Source organism: Heteronotia binoei, chromosome 1, assembly GCF_032191835.1.
Source record: "Heteronotia binoei isolate CCM8104 ecotype False Entrance Well chromosome 1, APGP_CSIRO_Hbin_v1, whole genome shotgun sequence".
Taxonomy (NCBI): Eukaryota; Metazoa; Chordata; class Lepidosauria; order Squamata; family Gekkonidae; genus Heteronotia; species Heteronotia binoei.
In genome coordinates this window covers 268,456,668-268,475,778 of record NC_083223.1, presented here as the reverse complement: position 1 = coordinate 268,475,778, position 19,111 = coordinate 268,456,668, and positions in this window count along the sequence as shown.

Here is a 19,111-nt window from a genome sequence, read left to right as displayed (position 1 = left end):
TTCTGGCCATCACATTGAAACGGACCGGATGCCTTTTTCAACACCTTCCTTCCATAGGAAATAATGAAGGATGGGGGGAGCACCTTTTTGGGGGGCTCATAGAATTGGTTCTCTTGGTCATAAGAACATAAGAGAAGCCATGTTGGATCAGGCCAATGGCCCATCAAGTCCAACACTCTGTGTCACACAGTGGCAAAAAATGTTATATACACACATACACTGTGGCTAATAGCCACTGATGGACCTATGCTCCATATTTTTATCTAAACCCCTCTTGAAGGTGGCTATACTTGTGGCCGCCACCACACATCCATCCATGGTCCAATCTTTTTGAAACTTGGGGAGTATTTCGGGGAGAGGCACTGGATGCTATGTTGAACATTTGGTGTCTCTACCTAAAAAAACAGCCCCCCTCCCCCAGAGCCCCAGATACCTGTGGATCAATTCTCCATTATACCCTATGGGAATCGATCTCCATAGGGAATAATGCAGTGCCCAGCAGACATTTCCCTCCTCCCCCACACTTTCTGATGACCCTGAAACGGGGGGAGGGCCTCCAAACGGGGGGATCCCCTGCCCCCACCTGGGGATTGGCAACCCTAGCATTAAGGTGAGCTATAATACCCTGTCTGATCATTCACGTGCCGATGAAGCTGATTTTGAACGGGGGGGATTGCACACCGCAGGGCAACTGTGTTTCCCCCGGCCCTGCTTTCACCACACAAACACCTTCTTGGTTTTGGAGCAGGATTTTACGGAATAAAGGAGTCTCACAGATGGCGCTACGCTGTTGGCAGTTTACAGGCAGGGGAGAGGGCTGAGGGGGGCGGGGATTGCTGGACTGAGAACCGGGAAGTCAAAAACCCATCCATGTTTTCGTCTGAGATACGTTGCTGGGTGTGCCATTGCCTCATGAGCCCTGAAATGTGTGAAGAAATAATAAGGAGCGCTCCGAAGCATGTGCAAAGGGCATTTCCCCTTCCCTGCCCAATCGTTGCATTGAACAGAACATCTGGGATGAAGGAATTGGACTATAGAGTACAGTGTTTCCAAGCAGGCCCAGCATGTGGGAACGCACTACAAATAACTATTTGTGTAATTCTTTTGACTCTTGAAGGGCTGTCATCTAGAATGGTGCAGAGTTGTTTTCTGTTGCCCCAGAAGGTCGTGCCAGAACCAACGGGCTGAAATGAAATCAAAAGAGTTTTCAGCTTAACATTAAGAACTTCCTGACCGTTAGAGCGGTTCCTCAGTGGAACAGGCTTCCTCGGGAGGTGGTGGGCTCTCCTTCTTTGGAGGTTTTCAAACAAAGGCTAGATGGCCATCTGACAGCAATGCTGATTCTGTGAACTAGCGAAACTATAGGATCTTAGCGTACAGCAGTGTAAATAAATAAAAAAACGCTAAGAGACACCATACATTTTAAACAACAAAACAGTGTAATGTAAAGGTCAGTGGTGTCCCGACAGAGCTTGCACATAGAACTTCAAATAGACAAGGGCATGTAGCAAGAAGACATTAACGGAAGCCAGTTCAAAAGAAGTCTTTCCAATCACCAAGGAGTGACAATTTTCCAGTATTTACTTCATGGAACTAAAAGAAGCCCTTCCAAAGATGTCTGTTCTAGATATCAAGACGTTTCATCCGTCTTTCTTCGGTTTGGAGGCTGATTTATCACTGGAACCCAATCTTTGCAATGCATTCACAGGAGACCACCAAGGTTCAGAACATGTCTGTAAGAGAACCCGGAAATCTTACAGACTGTCTTCCGTTAATGTCTTCTTGCTACATGCTCTTGTCTATTTGAAGTTCAATGTGCACGATTCTGTGAATTAGGCAAATCATGCTCTCGTCTATATGAAGTTCTATGTGCACGATGAGGCCTGAGCGCTACACTTCTGTTTCTCGTTGTGATGCATCAAGAGGAAAAAGATGTTTTAATTGTGGAAGATCAGTGTGGATTGCTGGGGAGGGGGAGCGGTGGATGAGGAGAGGACAGCTGGCAGCGCCAGCCGCAAAGATGAAGTCATCTCCCAGGAGAAGGCACTCAGAGTGGCGTGAGCTGAAGAGACAACCTTTCTAAATCGAGCGTACTTTTATCCTGCCCTTCGTCCAAAGGGCTTGGAGCAGTGTACATGATCCTTCCTTCCCTGTTTCACCCCCCCTCCCTCACCAACAACCCTGGGAGGCAGGCCAGGCAGGGAGAAAGCAACTGGCCCAGAGTGACTAAAATGTGGAAATTGTAGCCAAAGCTTGTGTTGATGGCCACAGGCTTAAAAGGCTTCAAAAGGGAGCTAGACAGATTCACAGAGGAGAGGCCTATCAGTGGCTACTAGCCGGGGGACTAAAAGGAACCTCCTAAGCCTCTGAATCCCAGTGCCAGGAGGTAGCAAAAGGGGAAGGACTCAGCCTCTATGTCCAAATCCAGCAAGGCTCTTCTGATGTCCTTATGAGGGGGAGGCCTCAGCCTCTCTGCCCTGTTGTTGGCCCTCCAGAGGAACTGGTTGAGGCCACTGAGTGAGACAGGAGGCTGGACTAGATGGACCCTCACTGGTCGGATAACAGCACAGCTCTTATATTCTTATGAAGGCCTCGGCCTCTCTGCCCTGTTGTTGGCCCTCCAGAGGAACTGGTTGGGGTCACTGTGTGAGACAGGATGCTGGACTAGATGGACCCTCACTGGTCTGATCCAGCAGGGCTCGTCTGATGTTCTTTTGATGGGGGGGGGTGTTGATCTCTCTGCCCTGTTGTTGGCCCTCCAGAGGAACTGGTTGAAGCCACTGTGTGAGGCAGGATGCTGGACTAGATGGACCCTCACTGGTCTGATCCAGCAGGGCTCTTCTGATGTTCTTATGAGGAGAAGGCCTCAGCCTCTCTGCCCTGTTGCTGGCCCTCCAGAGGAACTGTTTGAGGCCACTGTGTGAGGCAGGAGGCTGGACTAGATGGACCCTCACTGGTCTGATCCAGCAGGGCTCTTCTGATGTCCTTATGAGGGGAAGGCCTCGGCCTCTCTGCCATGTTGTTGGCCCTCCAGAGGAGCTGGTTGAGGCCACTGTGTGAGACAGGATGCTGGACTAGATGGAGCCTCACTGGTCTGATCCAGCAGGGCTCTTCTGATGTTCTTATGAGGGGAAGGCCTCAGCCTCTCTGCTCTGTTGTTGGCCCTCCAGAGGAACTGGCTGAGGCCACTGTGTGAGACAGGATGCTGGACTAGATGAACGAATGGGCTGATCCAGCAGGGCTCTTCTGATGTTCTTATGAGGGGAAGGCCTTGGACTCTCTGCCCTGTGGTTGTCCCTCCAGAGGAACTGGTTGAGGCCACTGTGTGAGACAGGATGCTGGACTAGATGAACCCTCACTGGTCTGATCCAGCAGGGCTCTTCTGATGCTCTTATGAGGGGAAGGCCTCGGCCTCTCTGCCCTGTGGTTGTCCCTCCAGAGGAACTGGTTGAGGCCACTGTGTGAGACAGGATGCTGGACTAGATGGATCCTCACTGGTCTGATCCAGCAGGACTTTTCTGATGTTCTTATGAGGAGAAACTGCGCAGTTGTTGGCCCTCCAGAGGAACTAGTTAAGGCCACTGCGTGAGACAGGATGCTGGACTAGATGGACCCTCACTGGTCTGATCCAGCAGGGCTCTTCTGATGTTCTTATGAGGGGAAGGCCTCGGCCTCTCTGCCCTGTTGTCGGCCCTCCAGAGGAACTGGTTGAGGCCTCTGTGTGAGACAGGAGGCTGGACTAGATGGACCCTCACTGGTCTGATCCAGCAGGGCTCTTCTGATGTTCTTATGAGGGGAAGGCCTCGGCCTCTCTGCCCTGTTGTTGACCCTCCAGAGGAACTGACTGAGGCCACTGTGATACAGGATGCTGGACTAGTAGTTTCTCCAACCAATACTACCTCTAAGCTGGGAGCAAAAATTCAACATTGGGAGCTACTGGCATTGAAGTTGTGAGGTATTGCATAAATTAGTTTGCTTTGGGGGCATTTTTCCTGAGTTGACAAAAATGTGTGAGCCAGAGGTGAAAAAACTGTGAGCTAGCTCACACTAACTCAGCTTAGAGGGAAGGGAACCACTAAGAGCCCCCTGGCTTTTTTACATGCCCCCCACATGTTTAAAAGAAGGCAGACTCTATGGCATTGAACCCCACTGAGGTCTCACCTTTCCCCAAACCCCACCCTTTCTAGGCTCCACTCCCAAATATCCAGGAATTTTGTGACCCTCTGTTGGAAACCCTAACGCACATCACTCCCATACCACCTCCAGGACTGGGCAGCCCAGGAGAATGTACCAACCAAACCTGAATGCGAGTCTCGCCTCCCCCTGATATTGGAGTGATGCCAGTTCGGTGTAGTGGTTAAGTGTGCGGACTCTTATCTGGGAGAACCGAGTTTGATTCCCCACTCCTCCGCTTGCACCTGCTAGAATGGCCTTGGGTCGGACATAGCTCTGGCAGAGGTTGTCCTTGAAAGGGCAGCTTCTAGGAGAGCTCTCTCAGCCCCACATACCTCACAGGATGTCTGTTGGGGGGGAGGAAGATAAAGGAGATTGTGAGCTGCTCTGAGATTCGGAGTGGAGGGCGGGATAGAAATCTAATATCTTCCCCTCCTCTTCTTCTCCTCCTCCTCCCCTTCTCCTTCCCTCCTCTTCGTTCTCTACAAAGAAACATCTTTTGTTGTTTGGATTGCAAGAGCTCTCCCACCCCACATGAGGGCCAATGGCTCCCTCGGCAGGAATGACAAAATGGCGAAGAAGCGTCGAGGCTCCAGCCATTCTGCCAAGCCAGCCAGCCACAGACAACACGGGGTGAGGGGGGGTGAGAAGGGGGGCGGTGAGAAGGGAGTTGTCGTAGTGAGAGGCCTCATTAGCCACCAGCTACAAAGGGCTTTCCGCAGCCCCAAGAAGAAGTCAATCAGGCTCTGAGGAGGATGAATCGATCCTCAGATCTGCTTGCAGCAAAGAAGTTTAATGATTCGGGAGCCGAAGGAGATGCAGAACCGGGGGGGGGGGTCTCTTTTCAGCTTGCCTCCCCTCCTCCTCTCTCCCTGGCACAACTTGAATTGAATTTATCTGAAGCGAGCTGTGCCCTGCATCTATAAGGATCCCCCCATCCCAGGGAATCTGGGCTTCTTCCAGTTGCCAACCCTTTCCCTACTCGATCTGCAGCTTCACAGCAAGGGAACGTAAGAACATCAGAGAAGCCATGTTGGATCAGGCCAGTGGCCCATCCAGTCCAACACTCTGTGGCACACAGTGGCCATTAGAACATCAGAGAAGCCATGTTGGATCAGGCCAGTGGCCCATCCAGTCCAACACTCTGTGACACACAGTGGCCAAAAAACCCCCAGGTGCCATCAGGAGGTCCACCAATGAGGCCAGGACACTAGAAGCCCTCAACCTGTTGCCCTCCCTTTTTTGGAATTCAGATACATATGGGTACAATCAGGGGTTGTTTTGTAGAAAAACAGGTGGCGGAGCTCATTAGCATATCTCCGGCCAAAACCAACCCAATGCAAGAAAGGAGAGCCCCAGGCGAGCGAGGCCTGCTTGGGCTGCCTAGAGATCCAGCCGCACCCCCCCCAAACAGCCAGCAAGCCACCCGCTGCCCAAAATTACACAAGAAGTGGAGAAAGGGTGGTGCAGGCTTCTCCAGGGGTTAATGAGGGCTTCTGGGGGCATGGATACAGAGCCTCATTGCCCCAGACAGAGAGCTCCAACAGTACACTGTAGCTAATAGCTACTGATGGATCTCTGCTCCATATGCTTATCCAATCCTCTCTTGAAGCTGACTATGCTTGTAGCCACCACCACCTCATGTGGCAGTGAGTTCCACGTGATAATCACTCTTTGGGTGAAGAAGGACTTCCTTTTATCCGTTCTAACCGGACTGCTCAGCAATTTCATTGAAAGTCCACGAGTTCTCGTATTGTGAGAAAGGGAGAAAATGACATGTATCAGATGAAATTCTCTCGAACTATCAAGTTTGAGAGTAAAGGCCTAGGAGCCAGTCAAATGTCACCAGTTGGCAATCTTGCCTTTATCATTGGCTTGATTGGGCATCTCTCTCTCTGTCCAAACTTCATTTTTTCCCAAGAGTGAAGGGTGGTGCCCACGTTTCTCCCCTCTTCAGATTTATTAGCCTCACAACCTTGCGAGGCAGGCTCAGGCTGTGAAAATGCGACTTCTCCAAGCCAGCTGGCAGCTTGGAGAATGCATTTAAAATCAAAGTTGCCTTCTTTCCATCTCCCCTCCCCATCTGTTTAGTTTAGTTTATTTATATCCTGCCCTCCCTGCTGAAGCAGGCTCAGGGCGACTCACAATATACAATAGTCACAATAGAACAGTTAAATTAAACATTAAATTAAATTAGTTAAAACAACTTCCTTCCTTCCTTCCTTCCTTCCTTCCTTCCTTCCTTCCTTCCTTCCTTCCTTCCTTCCTTCCTTCCTTCCTTCCTTCCTTCCTTCCTTCCTTCCTTCCTTCCTTCCTTCCCTCCCTCCCTCCCTCAAACATCTGATGGTGGTGTCTGGCAACTCTCAAACATCTATGTGGCTCTTACATTAAGCAAGTTTGGCCACCCCTGGCCTAGAGTATCCCTGACAAGTGTTTGTCCAGCCTCCGCTTAAAGACTGCCAGAGACGGGGAGCAATCACCAGTGTTCCCTCTGAGTTAGTGTGAGCTAGCTCACAGTTTCCTTAGCCTCCGGCTCACACATGTTTGTCTCAGCTCAGGAAGGACGGCCCCCAGAGCAGACTAATTAACGCGTAACCAAATCGGTCGCCCACAACACGAATGCCAGAAGCTCACAAAGCAGAACTTTTGCTCCCAAGACTCCACAGCTTAGAGGGAGCATTGGTTGCCACCTCTCTGGGGAGCTGATTCCGAATCCACAGTTGGAGAACTCTAAAAATCCAGGGTTTTAGTGAAGGGGTTGATCTGGGAGGGCCAAAACCGAAGCTATGAATCTTTAAAGAATCGTATGGAGTGGCCTGACATTCAAAAGACATATCTTCCATCAGTCTGTGGCAGGCATGTCTTCCCCCTCCCCCTGAGAAAAATAAAGACAGATAATTTGGTGTAGTGTTTAAGTGCACAGACTCTTATCTGGGAGAACTGGGTTTGATTCCCCACTCCTCCACTTGCACTTGCTGGACTGGCCTTGGGTCAGCCATAGCTCTCGCAGAGTTGTCCTTGAAAGGGCAGCTTCTGGGAGAGCTCTCTCAGCCCCACCTACCTCACAGGGTGTCTGTTTTGAGGAGGGGAAGGGAAAGGAGATTGTAAGCCACTCTGACTGAAAGGTGAGGTATAAATCCAATATCATCTTCTTCCTCCTCCTCCTCCAGTTGAGAGCCAGTTTGGTGTAGTGGTTAAGTGCATGGACTCTTATCTGGGAGAACCGGGTTTGATTCCCCACTCCTTCACTGGCAGAAGTTGTCCTTGAAAAGGCAGCTTCTGTGAGACCCATCCACCTCACAGGGTGTCTGTTGTGAGGGGAGAAGATATGGGAGATTGTAAGCCACTCTCAGTTTCTGATTCAGAGAGAAGGGCGGGGTATAAATCTGCAATTCTATTCTTCTCCTCCTCCTCCTCCCCTTCTTCTTCTTCCTCCTCCCTTCTTCCTCCTCTCTTCCTCTTCTTCCTCCTCCTACTCTTTTCCCTCCTTCTCTTCTTTTTCTTCTTCCTCCTCCTCCTCTTTCTTCTTCTTTTCCTCAATTGGCTGCTGGCTTCAGGATGGTCCTGGGAGTGGCAGTGCCAAATGTGAAACAAATTGGAAAATCCTGGTTTAAGTTATCTGCAGAAGCCTCCCCCTTGCCCCAAGTTTGTATCAGAAGTTATCTTTGTCTGTGGCAGGCACAGCTCTTCTGCAAATAAGGGCAGGGGCCTCAAAACTGGCCGCTCGCTTCAGGATGGCAGTGGGAGTTGCCGGGCTCAAAACAGGGGGGCTCAGAACATCCTGCCCCACATTACTGCCAGAGCTTCCTCCCTCCCAGTGTTTGTACAGGAAGAGATTTTGGCAGGCGTCAGTCCTCAGAAAAACCAAGCGATGGTGTCTCAAAATCGGACACCCACTTCAGGATGCTGTTGAGACTGGCAGTGCCAAGATCCGAAGGGAATCAGATCGTCTTGGCACAGTTCAGCTCCACAACATCCCTCTGCTATTTGCGATGGAAGCAAACGTTTGCTCGTGAGAAGCCAAGAATGTGCTGGCAGCAGAGAGAGGGAGGGAGGGAGGGAGGAAAGCACCCCCACTGTGAAACAAGCATTGGGGGGAGGGGTACCCCACTGAGGTCCCTGTTCTCCCCAGGCTTCTTCCCCAAACCTCCAGGATCCCCAGATCCCTACCTGGCCCTTAACCCCTGCCAGTGGCAAGGGAAGGAATTAGCAGCCCTGCCAAAATGTCAGACTGGGATGGCGTGGCCAAACTTGCTTAATGTAAGAGCCACATCAAATAATCATCAGATGTTTGAGAGCGACAAGGAAGGAAGGAAGGAAGGAAGGAAGGAAGGAAGGAAGGAAGGAAGGAAGGAAGGAAGGAAGGAAGGAAGGAAGGAAGGAAGGAAGGAAAATAGATGGAGAGAGAGGTGGAAAGAAAGAAACTTTAATTTTAAATGCATTCTCCAAGATGCCAGCTGGCTTGGCTTGGAGACATGATTTCAAGAGACAAATGCCAGTTTGGTGGAGTGGTTAAGTGTGTATCCCCTCCTATCTTAGCAAACCCCAGTTACTGATATATTGGTCTGGCCTCCAGTAACTCTAGAGGAAATCAGTGATTTATTGAAGGATTTAAAAGCGGGTAAAGCACCAGGCCCTGACGGCCTTCCCGCTGAGGTATTTACAAAGTCTGCCGATCGGTGGCTCTTGCCCCTTGCAAAATTGTTCTCTTTCATTGATCTGCATGGCTCCATCCCAGACTCTTGGCTTGATTCTATAATTATCCCAATTTACAAAAAGGGTGGGGGGGGGGGGTTGGAGTTACTAGAAAATTTCCACCCTATTAGTTTATCATCTACAGTGGGCAAATTGTATGCCAAACATTTAGAACTCCGGTTAACTGACTGGATGTGCTTCGGCACCATCATCAGTCCTGAACAAATTGGCTTCTCCAAAGGCAAATCTGCTATGGACCATTGCTGCACTCTGGCCTTCCTTGCTGAAAAATATAGGCATACCGGGACAAAAAAATTATACGCTGCCTTCATCGACTTGAAGGGCGCATTTGATTCAATAGATAGAGCCCAACTATGGATTAAGCTAGGTTACCTGGGAATGGACCCTCGTCTGCTGTTTCTCTTGAGGAAACTTCATTCTAATACTTTTTGCCAAGTGAAATTTTCTTCTAGCGGTGACTTGACTAGCAGAATCCCAGTGTTAAAGGGGGTTAAACAAGGTTGCGTGCTGGCCCCGCATCTTTTAAATTTATTTTTAACTGACCTGGTACAATTTTTGAACCCTATTAATGGTCATCCGCCTCAACTAGCAGGCCGAGCGGTCCCCTTATTACTTTATGCCGATGATACTACCATCCTCTCTTGCACAAGCGTGGGCCCGCAAAGGTATTTGAATGCCTTCTATGACTACTGTAATTGTAATTCACTCTCTATCAATTATGCCAAATCTAAAGCAGTTGTCTTTTCAAATTGCTGGCGCCCACAGAGATGGTTTATTGGCAACTCGACAACTGAGCAAACAATTTTTTTTAAATACTTGGGGATCACTTTTAATCACAAGTCAAGCTGGGTTTCACATCGTAACAACACCGTCAACTTGGCAAAATGTTCGGTTGCTCAAATTAAACAGTTTTTCTTTGCAAGGGGCAACCAATTCGTTCCCGCAGCAATTAAGGTGTTCAAAGCTAAAACGCTAGCCCAAATTCTCTATGGTATAACTATATGGATCTCAGCATTTACCAGGAAAGTGGAGGGCATTCAAGCCTCATTCTTTAAACAAGTTCTTGGTATGCCAAAATGTGTGTCCTACTTTGCTCTCTGCTCTGAAGTGGGTCTTTGGTGGAGACAAAAGCTTGGATTGCAGTGTTTGAATTCTGGCTCAAAATCCACTTTAGAACAGATCCTAACAGCCTTCTTGATTGTATGAAAAGAGACCCATATATTTCATCCTGGTCAGCAGATCCTATGTCCAAACTTCACCAGTTGGGGATAGAAGTTGATGATTTTTGTACTTCTGATGAGTCATATATCTTCAGATGTATTAAATTGAGACTGTTGGAGTTGGAGGAAATGAAACTACGTCCAACAGAGCCTTATATCTGCTCCCCAGCTCCCTTAGATCTTTATGCTTTCTGCGGCAATATGTCCCATTATCTATCAAACGTGACCATTCCAAGTCATCGGAGGGCATTTATGTTGGCTAGACTAAATGCGTTTCCCTCCCAAGTTTTATAAGGGAGATATCGAGTCCCTTGAGGCGACAGACTCTGTTCCTGTGGAGCGAATATTCCCAACTCAATTCAGCATATATTGCTTGATTGTTCCTTTTATCATAATCTCCGTTTATTTTATTTTGCAAGCTTTCTTTCTCTCCAGATTTGTCTATTCTTCCACCCTGTTATTATTTATTGAACGATACTGAGGGGGAGGTTAGCGAGGCGGTGGCAAAATTTTTGGCTGACGTCCTTAAATTTAAATCTGACCAAGTATGAATGCATCTGTAAGCTCGGTTTCATTTTGATTTTATCTCCAATGTTTAAATTTTTTATATTCAGTGTATTTTTGTTTGCAACTGTTATGCCATTAAAGGTTTGGTGTGGTATGACTAGGACAGCGTGGCCAAATTTGCTTAATGTAAGAGCCACATCAAATAAACATCAGATGTTTGAGAGCTACAAGGAAGGAAGGAAGGAAGGAAGGAAGGAAGGAAAGAAGGAAGGAAGGAAGGAAAATAGATGGGGAGAGAGAGGTGGAAAGAAAGAAACTTTAATTTTAAATGAATTCTCCAAGCTGCCAGTTGGCTTGGCGACATGATTTCAAAAGACAAATGCAAGTTTGGTGTAGTGGTTAAGTACAGAGTCTCTTATCTGGGAGAACCGGGTTTGATTCCCCACTCCTCCACTTGCACCTGCTAGCATGCCCTTGGGTCAGCCATAGCTCTGGCAGAGGTTGTCCTAGAAAGGGCAGCTGCTGTGAGAGCTCTCTCAGTCCCACTCTGAGATTCGGAGTGGAGGGTGGGATATAAATCCAATATCTTCTTCTTCTTTGGCTGATGGAGTGGTGGGGGCTTCAAGAGTCATACAATATGTGTGAAAGAGCCACGTGTGGCTTTTGAGCTACAGTTTGGCCACCTGTGGACAGGACTATCGAGAGCTGGGTTCAAATCCTCAATCTACCACTGAAGGCTGCGAGGTGACCTTGCCCCAGTCACATGCCCTCTATCAGACCCACCTAACAGGGTTGTTGTGAGGATACAGTGAAGGGGAGGTGAGCAGTGTAAGCTGTTTCCTGTCTTTGTTGGAGGGAGGGGGGAAATATCCTCTCTTTTACAAAGCAGACAGAGTTGATAAACTTTCAATGTCTTGCTTCATTGCGATTTTTACGGTAAAGTGTGGGACTGTATAATCAAACCTATCCTGTCTAACCTTTATGGATTACCTGAGGCAAAGTGAGTTTTCTTTTTATTATCTGACCAATGTTCCCATATCACAAGCCTAGTTGCAAAGTACCTTTTGGCTGCTATAATCATCAGGGAGCAAAAGATTAGCTCCCTTCCTTGATGTTTGACTGGTGTTTATAACTGAAACTCTCTGTAAATTTGTCATGCTGTAGTTTTTATTCCAAGATCACTGCAGATGGTGTAGCCATGAAATTAAATGATGTTTGCTCCTTGGGAGGACAGCTATGGTGAACCTGGGCAGTATAATAAAAAGTAGAGACATCACCCTGCCAACAAAAATCCGTATAGTCAAAGCGATGGTATTACCAGTAGTAATGTATGGCGGTGAGAGCTGAACCATAAGGAAGGCTGAGCGCAGAAGAATAGATGCTTTTGAGCTGTGGTGCTGGAGAAGAAACTTGGGAGTCCCTTGGACTGCAAGAAGATCAGATCAGTTAGTCCCCTAAGGGAGATCAACCCAGACTGTTCCCTGGAAGGTCAGATGCTGAAGCTGAAGCTCAAATCCTTTGGCCACCCATTGAGAAGGGAGCACTCACTGGAGAAGACCCTGATGCTGGGAAAGACAGAAGGCAAAAGAAGAAGGGGACGGCAAAAGAAGAGATGGATGGACAGCATTACTGATGTAACAAACACAAATTTGAGCAGACTTCGGAGGATGGTGGAAGACAGGAGGGCCTGGCGTGACTTGGTTCATGGGGTCACAAAGAGTCGGACTCGACTGAGCGAATGAACAACAACAACTTTTTATTTCTATGACAATAAAGGGATTTGGATGGGAATTTCCATTGAAAAACTGGAGTCAAAATGTTTTAATATTTACTGATTTCATTCATATCCCACCTTATGAGTGCAGTTCCTCAGTGGGAACTGGTGTAGTGGTTAAGTGCATGGACTCTTCTCTGGGAGAACGGGTTCAATTCCCCACTCCTCTGCGTGCAGCTACCTGGGTGACCTTGGGTCAGTCCCACTTCTCTCAGAGCTGTTCTCCCAAGAGCAGTTTCTGTCAGAGTTCTCTCAGCCCCACCCAACTCATGAGGAGTCTGTTGTGGAGAAGGGAAGGGAAAGGAAAGAGATTCCTTTGGATAGTGAAGGGTGGGGTATTAATCCAATCTCTTCTCCTTTTCTGTCCTAAAGCTGACTCTTGAATAGCTGCTCAAGAGTCAAAAAAAGGGTTGGGGAGACCCAAATTCAAATCCCCACGCAGCCACATTTTTCACTGGATCGATTCAGGCTATCCTCTCTCAACCTACCCAATCTTGCAGAGATGTTGTGAAAATTAAAGGGAGGGAACGAAAGCCACCTACGCTGTCCTAAGGGTGCAGAGTCCTATTACCAATTAGGCCTTTAGGGGCCCTGGGGCTGGCTCTCCCCCCACTGGTTTCTCCCCCAGCAACTGAGCTGCTCTCTGCCTGACTCGCCTGGAGCGGCTGCTGCTGGCGTTGTTGCCAAGTTTGCCTCTCTCTGCCTCTCCCCTGCAGCTTAGTAAAAGAGGCTTTTGAGAAGGGGCCTGCAGGCTGCAGTGGGGGCCGTGGGTGGTGGAACGGGCGCTCACTCTGAGATAATTTGCGGGGGGGGGGGGAGGGAGGGCTCCAAGATTTCGACTGCCTAGGGCAGGGGTGTCAAACTCATTTGTTACGAGGGCCAGATCTGACATAAATGAGACCTTGTCGGGTCGGGCCATGTTGGGCTGGGCCATTTGTGTGCCTATTTAAGATTAAGCAACAGAGATATAAACATTATGAAGGACACAGACAGACATAAAAGATTTTCCCCCAAAAAAAACCTTAAAATAAAACATGCTTTACTTAAAACATAAAATAAAACATTAGCACTCGGTCTTAAAGGTGCTTTCATTGTATTTCTCCCACAGGATCCAGGGAATTTATTTATTTATTTATTTATATTTACATTTATATCCCGCCCTCCCCGCCTAGGCGGCTCAGGGCGGCTAACAACATTTCACATATTTAACAAAGGATAAAACTTTAAAATTTAACAATTAAAGAAATTAAACATAAAAACCAGTTAATTAAGTTAAAATATTTAAAATACATAATTCATTACATAGAATAAATCTGGCAGCAGTAAACTTGTTTGGCGCTGGTTCTGCCAGTTTAGATGGTTCCATAATCGTATAGTAGATGGCGGCTCCTTATTCTTAGCAACTCAGCAGATATCAGCATAGGCTTGCCTAAAAAGAGCGGTCTTGCAGGCCCCGCGGAACTGGTCAAGGTTCCGCAGGGCCCGCACTTCCTCCGGGAGCTGATTCCACAGTACAGGAGCCGCGGCCGAGAAGGCCCGAGTTCTGATGCCTTGAAGTTTGACCTCTCTCGGCCCAGGGATAGTCAATTTATTTTTGCCCATCGACCTCAGTGCCCTCTGGGGTTCATATGGGGAGAGACGGTCCCTTAGGTAGGCTGGTCCTCGGCCATATAGGGCTTTAAAGGTAATAACCAACACTTTGTACTGGACTCGGTAGGTAATTGGCAGCCAGTGCAGTTCGCGCAGTCCCGGCCGTATGTGCTCCCATTTTGGGAGCCCCAATAATAGCCTGGCCGACGCGTTCTGCACCAGCTGCAGCTTCCGAGTCCGGCACAGAGGTAGCCCCAAGTAGAGGGCATTACAGTAGTCCAGTCTTGAGGTGACCGTTGCATGGATCACTGTTGCGAGGTCGCGACGCTCCAGGAAGGGGGCCAACTGCCTTGCCCGCTTCAGATGGAAGAATGCTGACTTGGCAGTGGCTGCTATCTGGGCCTCCATTGACAATGAAGGCTCCAGTAAAATGCCCAAACTCTTTACCTGGCGCGCGGGTTTCAATAGCGCGCCGTCGAAGGTTGGGAGAGCTATTTCCCCTCCTAGAGCGCCGCGATCCACGCAAAGGACCTCTGTCTTCGCTGGATTCAACTTCAGCCCACTCAACCTGAGCCACGTCGCTACAGCCTGTAAAGCCCGATCCAGATTCCCCGGGGCGGAGTCGGGCCGGCCGTCCATTAGCAGATAGAGCTGGGTGTCATCAGCATATTGATGGCAACCCAGCCCAAACCTCCGGACAATCTGGGCAAGGGGGCGCATATAAATGTTAAATAACATTGGGGAGAGAACTGCCCCCTGAGGCACCCCACAATCAAGTGTGCGCCTCTGGGATCGCTCCCCCCCAATAGCCACCCTTTGTCCCCGACCGGAGAGGAAGGAGGAAAGCCATTGCAAGGCCAACCCCCCAACCCCTATGTCGGCGAGGCGGCACTTTAGCAACTGATGGTCGACTGTATCAAATGCCGCCGACAGGTCTAGTAACATCAGTACCGCAGTGCCGCCCCGATCCAGATGTCGCTGGAGGTCATCTACCAAGGCGACCAGCACCGTCTCCGTCCCATGGCCCGGTCGGAACCCAGACTGGCACGGGTCAAGGATGGAAGCGTCATCTAGGAACCTCTGAAGCTGCAACGCCACTGCCCTTTCAATGATTTTACCTAAAAATGGTAAATTGGACACCGGCCGGTAATTCGCCAATTCGGCCGGGTCTGCTGTACATTTTTTTAAAAGAGGGCGAACCAGCGCCTCTTTCAAGGGCGTTGGAAAGTGCCCCTCGGTGAGGGATCTATTTATGATGTCCCGTAAAGGACATCTAAGCTCCCTCTGGCAGGATTTAATCAGCCAAGAGGGGCAAGGATCCAGATCGCATGTTGTTGGGCGAGCAGCAGAGAGGATCCTATCGACTTCCTCCAGGTTGAGTGGGTCGAAATGGTCCAGCACCAAATCCGAAGACAGGCCCGGAGCCTCAATTTCGCTCACTGTATCCAAGGTGGTAGGCAGGTCTTGGCGGAGCAATGAGATTTTATCTGCAAAATATTTCGCAAATGCCTCACAGCCAATCTCCAATTCTCTAATATTTGGTTTGCCTTGTGGCAATGTTATCAGGTCCCCAATTATTCTAAATAATTGTGCTGGGCGCGAATTTGCAGATGCAATCTTGGTTGCAAAGTAATTTTTCTTTGCAGCCTTGACTGCCATCTCATACGACTTCATAAACGTTCTGTAGGATGTTCTCATTGCTTCGTCCCGAGTATGTCTCCACTGCCTCTCTAGTCGTCTGAGCCCTTGTTTCAGCTGGCGCAATTCCAAGGTGTACCATGGGGCCAGCCTCATACGAGGGCGCAGAGGGCGCCGGGGTGCTATTTCGTCGATGGCCCTGGTTAGCTGGGAAGTGGGCAGAGGAAGTTCTGGCTCTTTCCCTTCCTTCCCCAGGGGGCCAGGAGAGGGAGGAGCCTTAGTCAATAGAAAGAAGAGAGGCTTGGCTCCATAGCTTTCCTTTGTGATTGAGAGAGTCTGGAAAAGCAAGCTCTGCATCCCCCTCCCCCATCTTCCCCAAGGGAGGAGCCTCAGCCAATGGAGAAAATAGAGGTTTTGCTCTGTAGCTCCTGTGCTATTGAGCAAGCCTGGCAAAGCAAGCTGTGGAGAGCCAGTTTGGTGTAGTGGTTAAGTGCGCGGACTCTTATCTGGGAGAACCGGGTTTGATTCCCCACTCCTCCACTTGCACCTGCTGGAATGGCCTTGGGTCAGCCATAGCTCTGGCAGAGGTTGTCCTTGAAAGGGCAGCTGCTGTGAGAGCCCTCTCCAGCCCCACCCACCTCACAGGGTGTCTGTTGTGGGGGAGGAAGGGAAAGGAGATTGTGAGCCGCTCTGAGACTCTTCGGAATGGAGGGCGGGATACAAATCCAATATCTTCATCTACCTCGCAGGGTGTCTGTTGTGGGGGGAGAAAGTAAAGGAGATTGTGAGCCGCTGTGACACTCTTCAGAGTGGAGGGCGGGATACAAATCCAATATCTTCATTTACCTCACAGGGTGTCTGTTGTGGGGGAGGAAGGTAAAGGAGATTGTGAGCCGCTCTGAGACTCTTCGGAGTGGAGGGCGGGATATAAATCCAATATCTTCATCTACCTCACAGGGTGTCTGTTGTGGGGGAGGAAGGGAAAGGAGATTGTGAGCCTCTCTGAGACTCTTTGGAGTGAAGGGCGGGATATAAATCCAATATCTTCATCTACCTCACAGGGTGTCTATTGTGGGGGAGGAAGGGAAAGGAGATTGTGAGCCGCTCTGAGACTCTTCGGAGTGGAGGGCGGGATATAAATCCAATATCATCTTCATCTTCTTCTGCTAGGGAAGGAAGAGAGAAGAAGCAGATGGCAGCCAGTTGCTTGGGGGCCTGATAGGAGCCCTCCAGGAGCCTGATTTGACCCCTGGGTCACATGTTTGACAACCCTGGCCTAGGGGCCTCCACAGGGTTTAATCTGACACTGTAAGGGTGGGATAAAAAACGTAGGAGATGGCGATCCAGCTCCTGAGATGTTATGCACTGAAGGGATTTGAGCGTGACATCTTTCTCTACGGTCGGCCAAGCAGCGAGGAACTCTGCAGCTCTCTCTCCCCCACCCATCCCCAGAGGACAGCCCGTCCGTTTTGTGGCTTGGAGGAAGATGAAATTAATCCTAATCCCCCCGTCAGAAAACGGGATTACAATTCATCCGTCTTTTACGTAACCCTCCGCATGTCGAAAGCAAGCCCAGGGTGGGGCTGGAAATAGGTCAGGGCTCAGTCTGGGAAGCAGAGGGGGAAAAAGGCTTCAGCCGAGACGGGAGGAGTCACCACAGACCCCACAGTCTTGGATCCTGTTGGCAAGGCGGCAGCCTCCTGACCAAGGCGGGCAGGAATTCAACGGGTGAAGCTCTTTGCCCCGGCACGGAACTGCTGTGATGGGAAATGCTTCGCCGGTGGAGTCTCTGCTTGGGAAACGCAATAAAGAAAGGCAGAGGGGCTCGGGAATGTTCAGTCTGAAGAAGAGGAGGTTGAGGGGGGACACGACGGCTCTCTTGAAGCATCTGAAGGGCTGTCACTTCGGAGGTCAGGGAGCTCTTCCCCTTAGCAGCAGACGAAGGACACCAAGAATGGGTCTAAATGAAGGGCGGGAAGGTACCGGCTAGATATGAAGAAAAGCTTTTTGACAGTAAGAGTTGTTCTGCAGAAGAAGAAGATATTGGATTTATATCCCGCCCTCCACTCCAAAGAGTCTCAGAGCGGCTCACCATCTCCTTTCCCTTCCTCCCCCACAACAGACACCCTGTGAGGTGGATGGGGCTGAGAGGGCTCTCACAGCAGCTGCCCTTTCAAGGACAACCTCTGCCAGAGCTATGGCTGACCCAAGGCCATGCCAGCAGGTGCAAGTGGAGGAGTGGGGAATCAAACCCGGTTCTCCCAGATAAGAGTCCGCACACTTAACCACTACACCAAACTGGCTCTCTCAGTGGAATCAGCTCCCTGGAGAGGTGGTGAACTCCCCCTCCCCGGGAGTCTTTAAGAAGTGGCAGGACAAACCCTTGTCAGGGATGCTCTAGGCTAGGCTAGGGGTGGGCCAAACCTGCTTAACGTAAAAGCCACATAGAATAAACATCAGATGTCTGAGAGCCTCAAGACCTGAATCTCAAATGTTTGAGAGCCACAAGACGTGAACATCAGATAAGAAGAAGAAGACTGCAGATTTATACCCCGCCCTTCTCTCTGAACCATAAACTCAGAGCAGCTCACAATCTCCTTAATCACCATCCCCCACAACAGACACCCTGTGAGGTGGGTGGGGCTGAGAGAGCTCTCCAAAAAGCTGCCCTTTCAAAGACAACTCCTGCGAGAGAGCTATGGCTGACCCAAGGCCATTCCAGCAGGTGCAAGTGGAGGAGTGGGGGAATCAAACCCGGTTCTCCCAGATAAGAGTCCGCGCACTTCACCACTACACCAAACTGGCTCTCTGTTCAAGAGCCACAAGACAGGGAGGGAGGAAAATAGGAGGAGAAGGGAAGGAGAGAGGAGGAGGAAAGAAAGTAACTTTAAATGCAAGCTGCCATTTGGCTTGGTTTGGAGAAGTGATTTAAAGAGAGAAATGCTTTCTCCAAGTCTGCTAACAGGGCGGCAGGGGCTTCGAGAGCCACACAATATGTGTGAAAGAGCCACATGTGGCTCCCAAGCTGCAGTTTGGCCACCCCTGCTGATTGTGCATTGAGCATGGGGGTTGGACTAGATGGCCTCTATGATGCCTTCCAACTCTGTCCTATGGATTTACATGCCAGGGGCCACCCTACCAACGATTTCAGCGCCAGGTTAAGGCCTTTTCCTTCAAGGCATTTCAATGGTCCCTTTGATTTCATCTGCCATTTTATTGCGCCTCGTGGGATGCTAAACGCTCTCTGAGGCTTGCAGTCTTAGACTCAGATTACACACTAGGAAGACAATTTGGTGCCCAGGTCAATCACTTGCTGTGTGACGCGACGGCTAAAAAGGCAAATGCAATTTTGGGCTGTATCAACAGAAGTGTAGTGTCCGGATCACTTGAAGTGATGGTATCGCTTTACTCTGCTCTGGTAAGACCTCACCTGGAGTCTTGTGTTCAGTTTTGGGCACCACATTTTAAGAAGGATATAGACAAGCTGGAACGG